Source organism: Rattus rattus, chromosome 15 (genome assembly GCF_011064425.1).
Source record: "Rattus rattus isolate New Zealand chromosome 15, Rrattus_CSIRO_v1, whole genome shotgun sequence".
Lineage (NCBI taxonomy): Eukaryota > Metazoa > Chordata > Mammalia > Rodentia > Muridae > Rattus > Rattus rattus.
The window spans coordinates 10,303,424-10,317,225 of NC_046168.1; the positions used below are offsets into that span (position 1 = coordinate 10,303,424).

The window sequence follows — 13,802 nt, forward strand, 5'->3', positions numbered from 1 at the left end:
GAACATGGATACATTAAGCTGGGACTGAAGTGTAAAACCCCAACCTGATCATAGTGCCTGATTGGGACAGGTAGGGTGCTGGCGGGGGAACTGTCACCAACATTTCTGCTTGGCTACGGAGCCCATGTGCTCAAATACCAAGCATGCAACAGTGGCTTGGCTATCAACAGTCTTTCAGTTGGATGTAAGGGCCCCTCTACAAGAGGGAGTTCACATCTGGCACTGAAAACCAAAACAGCAAGCATCCTGTGGCTGTGGCGGTGTCCCAGGGCTTCCATGAGACGCCATGACCAAGGCAACTCTTTTAAGGACAACATTTGATTGGGGCTGGCTTACAGGTTCAAAGGTTCAGTCCATTATCATCAAGGTGGAAGCATGGAAACATCTAGGCAGGCATGGTGCTGGAGGAGCTGAGAGTTCTACATCTTGTTCCAAAGGCAAACAGGAGAAGACCATCTTCCAAGCAGTTAGGAGGAGGGTGTCAAAGTCCAACCCTAAAGTAACACATTCCTCCAACAAGGCCATGCCCACTCCAACAAGGCCACACCTCTGAATAGTGCCACTCCCTGGGCCAAGCATATTCAAACCACCACAGGGGGTCATAGGTCCAAATGGGTAAACAACCTCTATGTTTTTACTAGATGGATGGGATGTGACTGTCAAGTTGCCTTCTAAACATGTATACTTGTACCCAGAGATTAGCTCTCTTGTCAGCCTCAATTCATAACCACTGGTGATACTCTGGAGGATAAGTAATTATTGCTGTGACAAAATACATAATTCTTAGGCATAGGTCGACATCTATAGTCACCTCCTTTAAGGATCAGAGATCGGGGTTGGGGATTTAGCTCAGTGGTAAGTGCAAGGCCCTGGGTTCGGTCCCCAGCTCCGGAAAAAAAAAAAAAAAAAAAGGATCAGAGATCATTGCTAAAGGGGTGGTAATGGTAGTGGTTTATAAAAGCCTAAGGAAGAGATGCAGTGTTGGGTAACAGTTTCCTCTGATATTGAAACATTCCATCCTTCCAAGAAGCTCTTTAAACAGGAAAGTGGACAAAAGAGCTCCAGGATGTCCCTAAAACTAACTAGATTCACTAGGGCCCCCAGATTAGACAATGGAAGCCAAGATTCCCTCTCAGAAAAGTGGAGTGAGTCTGCAAAAAAGATTCTCAGACAAAGCAAACTATAAAGAGTCTCAGACAAGTCAAGGCTACAAAACAAAACCTCAAAAAAGACAATTGACAAAGAAGACTCTTTGAGACCAGAACAGCTAGCTTGCTTGGAAGAAACAAAAAACAGCTGAGCTTCCAGGAAGAGGTTTAGACCAGAGCTCCTTGGAAAAGACATTTTTCTACCTGGTGAGCTGTTTGCAGGTGATGCAGTGTGGTCTGCTGGGGTGGACCTTTGTGATGCAGCTGTCCTTGAGCCATTTCTGCTCCTGTAAGTTACCCTTTACCCACATTCCTGTAAGTAACTCCAGTAGAACTCATTGGTTCAGTTAAACTTTGGTGGTATCCATTTGTCTGTCATGGGCTTCCTATCTGGGGCGAGTAGACATGTGTACAACATCTCCTACTCAAAATAAAGTTTGGTCACACAGCACACGTCCCCGCAGAGATGACCCTGCCTGCCAGACTTGTGCAGAGTCTAGACCTGGGGGTGGCATGTGAGCACACGGTTTAGCTTTTTCATTGTTGAATGGCTGCCTAATTGTGAAGATAGGAAGCCAGAAGTTTATGGGGTGCCAATTGAGAAGGGTATTGAAGGCAGAATGAGGAAAAAGCGCCCTTGGGGAGGGCGTGTCCAGGACGGGTCTTTATGATTGCGTGGGCTGTGTACTGGGGAGACTGAAGAAAGTGGAGGTTTATCTATTCTGACATTCTCCCAGCAAGTGTGTGTGGAGAATGAAGGATCTCTTTTCTTAATCTGTACATTGTTTGATAGCATTAATGCTAGGTGTGTGTAATGTTCTGGCTGGGACTAAAGACCTGAGAGTGGGAAGCCTCTTAATGGCTGAGAGAATGAGCAGAGAGGATGTGCAGTGTCTGGGAAAAGCAAGAAGTTTAGCTTCCCGTTGGGAAGATCAGTGAGTGTCTGCAGTGCAGGAGGACGCAAGGCTGTTTATTTATTTTCACATTGTAACTTCTACATATTTTTATGTATATATGTATGTATGTGTATGGTGTGTGTGTGTGTGTGTGTGTGTGTGTGTGTGTGTCCTCACCTTCCACTTTGGAGCAGGGTCTTTCTTGCTCACTGCTGTGCATGGTGGGCTGGCCGACCTGTGAGCTTCCTGCGTTCTCTTTCCGCTCCTCTTCTCTCAGCAGAGGCATAGCGTGATTTCAGATGCATTGACCACTGCTTATAAATTTTATGTGGTTTCTGGGTATCCAATCCAGATGGTCAGGCTTGCATCACCCAGCCATCTCACCAGCCCTGGCCCTAAGGGCATTATACCTCCCTAGCTATCTTTACAGCTTTTGGGGAAACAACAAAAGGAAGATGATATGAAGGTGCTAAGGGTACCTGATTAGAACATTTCTGAGATGCTCGGTCATGGCACAGACAATCCTACACATCACATGATGAAGGGACGGCGTAGGGGGACTTCCACTATCCTACTCAGATCACTTTTAAAAGGTTTTATTTTGTGCCAAACAGTTTTAAGAGAAGCAGAAGCTATCCTATATTTTAGATAGTTCCAGAAATTGAGACGAGAAGACGAGGTGAATGTGGTGGTTGACCAACTCGATGTTTGTAAGTCGTATCAGTCTATGTCAGAGGTTGAGCGGGCTGTTCAGGTCAGGTCGGGTCCTGCAGCTGGGCTTTGGTTTGCTGGCGAGGCACTATTTTTGAAATTTATGTTAGTTATCAATGTTTTTAAAAAAGGCAGACCTAGGGGAGGGGATGTCTCAGTGGTAAAGCATTTGTTGACCATTGTGAAGCCTTGGGTTTCACTCCAGAGCCTTTCCCACATATGCACGAAAGAAAAGGGTTGAAGGAGAAAGGGTGCAGCTCAGTGGTAGAGCGAATGTTTGTCACATGCACTTCTGGGATTGATCTCTAGCATTCATCCGTCCATCCATCTGTCCATCCCTCTGTTCTTCAATCTATCCACCAATCTGTCATTCTGTCAGTGAAATTAGCACCTGATGAACTGGAAACTACGACAACAGAGGACTCAAGTTCCCTTATAGCAGGAGTACAGAAATGCAATGGTTAATCTTTATTGCCAACACAACTGGATTCAGAGCTGCCCAGGAGACACAGCCCTGGTTGTGTCTGTGAGAATATTTCCAGAGAGGTTTCTTTGAAGAGGAAAGATCTACCTTAAATGTAGGTAGCACCACAGGCTGGGGCCCCAGGCTGTACAAGGAGAAGGTTTGCTGAGCACTGGCATTCATCTGTGCTGGCTTCCTGGCTGTGGACATGATACCAACAGTTGCTACATGGTCCCACCACCCTTCTATCCCTGACATGATAGCACCCTCAGACTCTGAGCTCAAACAAACCCACCCTCCCTTACCTTGCTTTTGTTGGGCATTTTGTTAAAGAGAAAAGAAAATGATCCAGCACAAGTAGTCCTCTCTTGCCTGTGGTTTAGCGTTGGAAGGTTTCAGTACTTGCTGTCCATCATGCTTTGGGAATACTTTTTAGAGTCATGTTTAGAAGGTGAGATAAGTCATTCATATTTAATTGGTCAACATTCTCAGCAGCATGATGAAACCCTGCAGTATTTGTCTCGAAGTCGGCCTGGGATATGAATCACTCCTTTGTCCAGTATATCTATACTGTATAAATACCTGCCTGTTAGTCACGTAGTAGACATCTTGGGCATCCGAGCAACTGACAGTGCTTTGTGGTGTGTTACAGTGTATGTGCTCATGCAGCCCCTTTTAACCGACACCGCAGTTGACCCTCGACTGCAAAAGACCGGCACTGGCAACTTGGATCGCCTAAGAGAAGCCCTAAAATGTTTCCTTTAAGCAAAAAGGTAAAAGTGTAATGAGAGAAAGAAAACATTCATGTAACTTTTATTATGAAACACTGATGTAAATATTCTATCATTAGCTACCGTGACTCTTATAGTGCCTAATTAATAAGTTTTATTATAGATACTTAAGAAAATTTTGAAAAATATATATTTATCTGTCGGATAATATTAGTTTCAGGAATCCACCAAGGGATTAGAACATCCCCCCTCCTTGGATAAGAGGGCTCCTGTAGTCAGTGGGTCTGAATGAGGGCAGCCAGCCTCCTAGATGGCACCTACGTTCATTTAGTCTACCATAATCTCCAGTGGGCTTACTTTACGAACTTTACTTTCTTGTTTTTGTAAGGATGTGGTGTAGCTATCCTCCGTAGAATTGGAGCAGGAACTGTTTTTCTCTTAAGAGAATTACTGTACTTCTAGTCGTGTAAATGCTTCATAAACATTTACTGAAGCGTGAACGAAAGAAGGACTTGGAGAGATGTCTAAGCGCTTGTGTACTGTGCACGAAGCATCACTTGTCTCGGTGCTTTGTAAACATCTCCATCACCTTCTCATTGGTCTATTAAAGAGTTGGATAGCCTATAGCAAAGCAGGAAAGGATAGGCGGGGCTAGCGGGTAGAATTAGGAACTCTGGGAAAGAGCCCGAGAAAGGAGATTCGCCAGTGAGACCGGAAGGAGAGGGATTCACCAGCCAGACTCTGAGGAAGAAACAAGAGCGGGGAACTGAGGGAGGGAACTAGCAAGTCACGTGGTGGGACAGTTAAATGGTTGGCTTTACTTAGATGAGCTAGTTAAGAGCGTGCAGAGATAAGGCCAAGCTTTCATAATTAAATTTCATAAAAAAATTTCATGTCATTAATCGGGAGCGGGCACCTCAAAGACCATCCAGTTGTCCTCAACAGGGAGGAGTCCTTGCTAAGCCAATATGAGGACTGGAGTTCAGCTCCTAGCTCCTCTATAGCCAACTGGGAGTCCGACAAAGTAGCTGGAAGTCCAACTCTGAGGGTCCGTGCCTTCTTCTTCCTTACACACACTCTTGCGCTTCTACAGATACTGCTGTTTTCACTGCGTTTGTAAGAAACCTTCATTTCCTAAGGACATCGGCAGAACAGTGCTGAAGCCCCAACTTCTGCGCTGGAAAGGGGAAACATCACTTCCTGATAGACGGGACTTAGGATTCTCTGCAGTAGAATCACAACGGTCTTTGCAAATATGCCGCCATGACTGCTCCCTTCTCTTACACAAGTGTCTTAAGATGACTTTCTGTCCTGCTGAAGTTACAACATTCTTTTTTTTTTAAAAAAAAGATTTATTTATTTTATGTATATGAGTACACTGTAGCTGTCTTCAGACACACCAGAAGAGGGCATTGGATCTCATTACAGATGGCTGTGAGCACCACGTGGTTGCTGGGATTTGAACTCAGGTCCTCATGAAGAGCAGTTGGTACTCCTAACCACTGAGCCACTTCTCCAGACCTAATATTTATTTATTTGTTTGTTTGTTTGTTTATTTATTATACATCATACAACTTTCTGCCTGCATGTGTGTCTGAAGACCAGAAGAGGTCACTAGATCTCATTACAGATGGTTGTGAGCCACCATGTGGTTGCTGGGAATAGAACTCAGGACCTCTGGAAGAGCAGTTAGTGCTCTTAACCACTGAGCCATCTCTCCAGCCTAAGTTACAGCATTCTTGATCTTGTCATTTTCACTGTGCTTAAACACTCTGTCTTTACCTAGGAGTGCACAACAGCTGCTCTAATGCAAAAATTTTAGAGTTGTGCATGTGTGCACGCACGCACACACACACACACACACACACGCACACACACACACACGCACGCACACATACATGCAGACACACTCCACGACTGAATAAATGAACTGATCTTGCCCAAGAATCACCCAAATATTGTTTCAGAGACCATCTTGGTTCAAATCATGGACCAGGACTTGAATCTTTTGCCTGACTTCTGTCTCCAGGCAAGGGAGAGGTAAATATTTTCAGTGATGTATCATGATTCCATTGGCGGTGGGAAGTGACTTTTGTAGTCATTTTATTGAGTAGCTGACCCTAGCTATGTTCTTTATTTTGTTAAAATCTTTATTTTCTCATTGCCTATAGCCTAGTATTTAGGGACTAACCAAAGTGACTTCTGCACCCAGCACTTACTGGTGTCTCTTTACACAGTTGCCTTCGATGCTTTGAGACAGAAAAAAAGGATTTTTTCCCGGTGACTTGATTTTGCTTATCAGCCTTTCAACAATTTTGTGATTCCAGTTATTTCCTCAGGAAATTGTGTTTGATTCTAAATGAAATACTTGAGTGTTTTATCAGCAAGTCACACACTAAGTGTCCCAAAGGCACCGACTTCATGAGTCACGGAAGAGGAAAACCCATTAAAGGAAAACTTGAGGGAATGGCTACACAGTGGAGAGCAGCTGAGGTAGTTTCGTGGCCTCAGCAGAAGGAAGAAGCAGGGATCTTGAGGGAATAATGTAATCTTGAGCTGTACTGGCGAAGTACAAATTCAAATGCAAATCTCCTCCAAAAGCCGAAGAAAACCCGTCCAGTTCAGGCTGGCAATGAGAGGAAGAAGCTGCTTTGATTCTGGTTGAATTATTTTTCTGCCATTTTTCTTTGTTCAATTGTGATTCTGTTCCTTTGTGTAGAAGCTGGAACTTTTGTTCCTTTGTATAGAGAAGGAACTCCCTCTCTCCCTCAAATTCTGCAGTCTGGCTGGTGCTCCATACACAAGCTAGAAAGGTGTCTGAAGTCCTGGAAGGCCTCAGTACATATTCAAAACTACAATTTCAGTTGCCCCACTGCACGGTTTTATTTTTACATCCTGGGTGCCATACACGTCACTTGTAGGCAACTAATATCTGCTCCTGGAAGACAAGGCATGAAGAGGAGAGTCTAGGGGACATGGGGGAAGAGCGAACGCCTAGGCTTGGAATGCTGTGATGTCAGTGTCTTTGGAAACACAGGTATGATTCCAAATTTCTTAGGACTGGGCTGAAGATGCCCAGGAAACAGGGCTACCCAGGACCAAATTATAAAATAACCAAATATGAGGCAAACTCTTCCTTCTATTCTCAGGATCCCCATGCCTTCTGGGATTTCCCAGAATTCTGATCCCAGGGCCTGCCAAACTGTTTCCTCCCTGCAGGGTTGTAGGCTCAGAAACTTTCCCAGGAGTCTGGGAGCCACCACAGGCAATGACTGTCCTGTTCCTTGCTGTTTACGTCCCAGCCTCTAGTGTTGGGTGTGCCGCGGAGTAAGAACTAAGTGTTTGCTTATTCTGGACTTTTATCTGGTCACTATGTCCTATTCTAATACAAAATGCACAACTTTCCTAGAGTCACATGCTAATCTAGAGGTGTGACTTGATGACATGGGACTTCTGGTATCCGACAAGCTCTCTTAGGAAGCCAGTCTTGTCAAACGTACAACACACACACAGTCATCTCAATAAACTATTAACCTGGTCAGACATCGAAAGAGTCCTGGGCTCCATGTTAGGATATGACAATCTGATGAGGTAATCTTCATAAAAATGTTCAGAGGCTTGTCAGGTTTCCCTTAGACTCCGCTTCTCTCAGACCTCACGTCTCAACGCCAGGTCCTTCTTACCTAGGAAGCGCAAGGCCCTGGGTTCGGTCCCCAGCTCCGAAAAAAAGAACCAAAAAAAAAAAAAGGTTCAGAGGCTTGTCAGGTGTCCCATAGACTCCGCTTCCCTCAGACCTCACGTCTCAACGCCAGGTCCTTCTCCTCACAACTAGTGGACTCTTCCCATCTCTAGCCTGTAACTATCTAGTGCCCTCTCTGCACCACAGGCAAAGAATCTTTCAAATGCTAACCCCGTACAATAACAAAAATCAAATTCAGCAACAATCGTGCTCTCTAGCACACAGGCAGGTATTGTGTGGCTCATCGCACTCAGGGGGTGAAGGAACCAGGGTGCACAGATGATCAATGTGGGGTTTGCTGGTTTGGCAAGTCCTGATGGCTCTCCCACAGGCGTCCGCCCTGCCCATCCGGACTCTGAAATGAGCTACCTTTATGCATTGAGCCCTCTGACAATTCTTTTTAAAACTCTAGTTCTACAGACTCTTCCCATCTCAGCCTGTAACTATCTAGGCCCTCTTGCACCACAGGCAAAGATCTCAAATGCTAACCGAGAGATGAATTTCCCATCTGATTTCACTGACTGCCTCTTTTCCTTACCCTTCTAGCTGGCTTGAGCCTGTGGGGACCACCAGGGTATGGGTGGGGACCACCAGGGTATGGGTGGGGACCACCAGGGTATGGGTGGGAACCAGCCATACCCTCCTGTGCATTGGTGCTGTGTGTGTATCGGTCACAAGGGACTGGCTTCCTTTTGAGGACTGGAATTATGTTCCTGGAAGAGCAAAGACCTGTCCTTATTACTGTGTCCTTTGCAAGGCTCTGCAAAAAAATTTCTGGTGGAAAATGGAAGCTCAGGGAATGTTGATTTGAATTGGAATAAAATGCAGGGAAGGGGAAGACTTTGGGGGTACTCTGGGCTGAAAGGAAGCTTTGTCTAAACGTGGGATGCAGATTCTGAAAGTCACAAACTTACTCCTGGTCTCCAGAGAGGTCAGGTTCTTGTCTTCAGGGTGATATATTCTTTATTTTTAAAGAATTATTTATTTATGTATGTGAGTACACTGTCTTCAGACACACCAGAAGAGGGCATCGAATCCCTTTGTGGATGGTTGTGAGCCACCATGTGGTTGCTGGGAATTGAACTCAGGACCTCTGGAAAAGCAGACAGTGAGCCATCCCTCCAGCCCCAGGGTGCTTTATTCTTAAGGAACTTATTTGCTTCCCATACTCAGAAGCAAGGGAGTCTTTGGAGGTCAATAACTAAAACAATCTCGTAGCGGCAACAATGTATGTTGTTGATCGGTCAAGCAGCACAGCAAAGTCTTAATGCCCTTGAATTCTCATTCCCACCTAGAAGGAAGCATTATCATTCTCTTTTATAACCATGGAGATTGAATCAGAATGGTTAACTCCCTTGCCCCAGATCACTGGGTTAGTGGGTGGAATATTTTAATCTCTAAGGTGGGAGATTTCTTTGGCCGCAAGGAAGCGCTGCCTGCTTGCTTTCCCCACCCTGTCCCATGTATTATAACCCTATCTTGGCAGGCATTGCCCACTCTTTCCATTGCTAATCATTTGCAGTGGTGTGCTGAGCATCTCATGAAGGGGAGCAGAATGTGCTATGGACACCTAAGTCAGACCAACGACCAAATGGAGCTGCTGTCCCTGAGGAGAGCATCTAGAATAGTTTTTGAAAATGGCTTTGGGGTGCAATAGGTGAAAAGGGAGAGGATGCTTGTTTAACTTCATTTTTTTTTAATTGACACGGAGGTCTTGGAAAGGTTACTTAACATCTTTGAGCTTCGGTTTGCTTATCTCAAAGTGAGCAATGATTTTATCACTCAGGGGTTTGAAGAGCATGAACAATATGGACCAAGCCCCCAGCAACTTGACTGGCATTATTTGTATTTGTGAATGACAGTAGTGGTTCACAGTGGTCGTCAGGTGGCGGCTATGTCCACAGGGAGGTGGCTGTCACTATGATTGAAGTTGGTGGCTGTTCTCAGCATTATTGAAGGGGGTGATGGTTGCTTTTACCATTACTGAAGGGAGTGGGCTGTTTTCAGCGTGAAGTGATGGCTATTTGGTTAATGACCAAAGGGACATGATTGTCCTCATCCTGATTGGAAGTAGTGCCAATTGGAAGTGTACCAGTGGAATTGGTACAACCAAGATGGGAGCTAAGTGATTGTATCAGTGAGGGTTTTTATTGCTGTGAAGTGACACCATGACCATGGCAACTCTTAGAAAGGAAAACATTTAATTAGGTGTTAGTTTGGAGGTTTGGTCCGTTATCATCATGGTGGGAGGCATGGCAGCATGTTGGCAGACATGTGCTGGAGAGGTAGCTGAGAGCTCTACATTTGGATTAGCTGAGGGGGTGGGGGAGGGAGAGAGAGAGAGAGATATGCTGGGCCTGGCTTGAGTATTTGAAACCTTAAAGCCCACCCCCAGTGACGCACTTCCTCCAGCAAAGCTATACCTCCTAACAGTGCTACTCCCTGTGAGTCTATGGGGGCCGTTTTCATTCAGACCACCCCAGTAATCATATCGTGATGAAGGATGGAAGGTTCGGTAGCTCTTATCACAAGGATAGAATTGGTTGACTATGACTGAAGGTGTGTCTTGGGTGGAGCTCCAGAAATAGGCAAGCCTCGGAAGGGGATGTGGACACACTGGAGTGAGAAGGGGAAAAGCCTTAAGTCTGGCAGTAGCTGTGGGGAGGAGAGAAGAGGAAGATCTGAGAGAGTTTGAAAGGCGTAGACAAAGTATGATCTGGTGGTAATTAAGTAGCTCATGAATTGGAGGAGAGAGAGTCGTCTTCCCCAGGTTTCGGGCTTCTGTGCTGTTGTTGAAGGAGAAGGGAGGATGGAGTCCAGGCTTGAGCACTTCTTGGTAAGAGTCTGCAAATTGACTTAGGAATGCACTCTAGTCATTTGAAGTCGCCATAGTTACTAGGAGTAGGGATGCAGTGGAGTTCAGGGTAAGGAGGAAAATTGTACTTTGTATCTCTTAACTCCAACCTCAGGTCCCAGTAGAGATTTGTGATCTTGATAAACTGTTACCCTGTGGAGACTGCAGCCCTGAACATGTTTGAAATGTGATGTTTTCCTTAGTTTGTTTGATTTATTTGATTTTACTTTTATGTCATGGGTGCGTGTATGATGCGTGTGTATGGGCGTGTGGGCAGGGGCCCTTGGGAGCCAGGAGAGGCTGTGGGGTCCCCTGAAGCTGGCACCACAGACAACACAGAGTTACCCAACACGGGTGCTAGGAACCCAACTCAAGTTCCCAAGAGCAACAAGCACTCTTAATGGTTTAACCATCCCTTTGGCCCCATTCCTTCGTATTTAAACATTTATTAACTCTCTGGAGAGACTTTGAGTTAAAGATCGAAGCAAACCCAGGGAGCCAATAGGCTTTTTAGTTGGACATTTTTGGTACTTGTAAATGTGATATATAAGTCAATCGAGCCTAGTAGAATAGGCAAGCAACCTATCCCCAAGATATATTGATCATTGAATATTAATTTAAGCTTGTGACTGTTAAATCCACATATAAAATATCTTGCTGGTTTTAAGAACAGGATTAGACGTTTAAAATGAATAAGTAATATACTTAATCTCTCAAGATTTAAAAAGTCATTTATTCATTCCTATGCAGATGTATGTTTAACTGCACAGGAACATGTACTGCGTGCCTCAGAAGACAGCGTCACAGAGTCTGGAGTTAGAGCTGCAGGTGACTGTCAACTTCTGGGTGGGTGCTAGGCCTCTCACTCAGGGCCTCGTGAAGAGCATCCAGACCTCTTACTGCTTACTCCTTCCTCCAGTCCTGTTTGATGTTTCTGTACAAAAATATTTTTTTTTATTTTTAGGAAGTATTTCTTTACAATAGTTAAGCCAATGAACTTTGCACGTGCCAGACAAGTGTCCTATCCCAGTCATATTTCCACAGTCATATTTCCCCCTTTGTGTGACAATCTTATATGTAGCCTGGACCGGTCTCAGCCTCTTCAAGGTTGGGTGGGATTGCGAATATTGTGCTCTGACACCCAGCTGGAGGTTAACTTTAAAAGAGCAAGTAAAAGTTAACGTATACTCAATCATGTGATAATTGTGTGCTTTTTAGATAAATCACTCAGAAAGGAAATAAGTCATATAGACACAGTTCAAAACATAAAATTATTAATTCGATCAAAGTTTCCTTTAAAGTGATGTTAAAATTTGTTCATTTTTGAGACAAGGCTAAGATTTGTATAGTTACTAAAAGCTCAAGAAAACCCTTGATTTTTCTTTTTCTTTTTTTAACTTCGGCACTCACTCACTTTTAAGAATTCCTGAATAATTTCTGTTCACACAAAAAAAAATCCAAAAAATGTAAAAATAAATCCACATTGGCAGAATGTATGCCAAAACTAAAAAGAACATGGTTCAGTATTTTTAAAATCATGTCTATGCTCTATTTAATAAAGTGTACTCAATTACACACTATCATTTACCATGTTGTGTGTAACAGTGGCAGTCTAGTCTGCACTTACACGTCCACCCCTGTGGGTGCACCCCCTTTTCCTTGCACCAGAGCAGCTGCTGCTGGCAAGCCCCACACACCAAGGCTTGGACAGGCTTGTCTGCGAGCTGCTGCTTTCCACAGCTCTGATGCTCAGGAACCCAGGCTGAGAACAAAGGGATTTTGCTCTGTGAAGCCTAATTACCTGTTGAATAAATAAACAGACAGACCAAAGCCCCACATGCATTAAGTGAAGGTAAATATTGACCCTGACACCATATGCTCCCTTGGTGCCAGGGGAGGTGAGCTGCAGTTTCATCAGCTCAGCCGCTGGGGATCCATCACAGAAATGGTGGTAAGGTCTCTGCTTATGCCTTAATCTCCCCAGACCCTAAAATCTCTGTCAAAGGCAGCCCATAAAATCAAAGTCCCACGAAAGGAGGATTAGGATATATATTGTTGTGTGGTAAGCAGTGGTCTCATGGGCACCTTTCCAAAGTCAGACTGCTGACGGCAAACATATCTTCATTTTATCACACTGTCTGCAAAGGAAGAAGAAATTCCTCTGTTTGATGTGGAGGTCACTTTGGCACATCCTGGTGAAAGAACCTACTGCCGATCCACGTGCCCTTACTGGGGACACCTGTCATGTCTCTGAGCCTCACTTGATCAGTCCCTACTATGGGGGTCAGTGATGACATCACAACGCTGAAACTGGACTGGCTGCTGTCACAGGTTTTACAAGGTCAATCAAATTAACAACGATGGTTTTGGTACCATTGAGTCACTCCTTTCTTCCGTCCCCACTCCTGTTTTGCAAGAAAGGGCAGACAGGAGAGCTGGCCACAATGTGAAATGAGCAGCGCATTTTTCTTCTCACCTCCTAGTTCAAGTGCCTAACGCAGCATTGGCCATTTAAACCCTCTTGTTCCTATTTTTAAAAGATTTTTTAAAAGATGACGTGTGTTAGTCACTTCTCTGTTGCTGTGACAAAACACCTTGACCCAGGCAGACTTCTGAGTTCAAGGTCCGTCTACAGATCGAGTTCCAGGACAGCCAAGCTTAGGCACTGAAGGAGTTGGAAAATAAAAGCTAATTTTCTCACAGAAAAATGGGCTCTGTGTCTAGATTTGGCACCCACATACACTGTGCCCAGCGGACCGCAGAGGACTTGCTATGATAAAATAGAAATGTACTTGCTGTCTTTTTCTAAGAATCAAGGGAGCTAAGGTCATAAAATGCTGATTTGTGAGATATCAAGAGGGAACCTGGGGTAAATGACTGGATTGATAGGCAAATAAAAGACTGGGCTGGGGAGAGCTACAGTGAGAGCTAACACAGCTCTTTCAGAATTTTGTCTAGCAGGTTTTCTGACTTTGGTCAGAAAACCCATGAGCTACCTAGAGAGGTGTCTAAAGAGCTGTCAGCTTGTACCCCACCATTGACTTGGAGTTGTTCTTCCACCGCTCCCAAACACCCCTTCCTCAGGATCCTCTCCGGAGCTGAGGCTGGCCCTTGGCAGTCACTGTTGCACTGTTGTTACTTCTCATTGTTTGAAGTGGTTTCAGACTTCCATAACAATCGTCTCTGCACTTGTTTTTGATGAACATTTAAAAATAACATAGTTAAAAGCAAGTTTCAGTTAGTAATTCCAGATACATATG

At 44.6% G+C, this 13,802-nt stretch overlaps 1 non-coding gene across 1 annotated transcript; it reads left to right on the plus strand.

The window, feature by feature from the left end:
* The first annotated feature begins 13,468 nt into the window (after window positions 1-13,468).
* LOC116885095 lies at window positions 13,469-13,531 on the plus strand. Its single transcript, XR_004385962.1, has one exon. It is a non-coding gene; the product is annotated as a U7 small nuclear RNA (small nuclear RNA).
* Window positions 13,532-13,802: the final 271 nt, after the last annotated feature.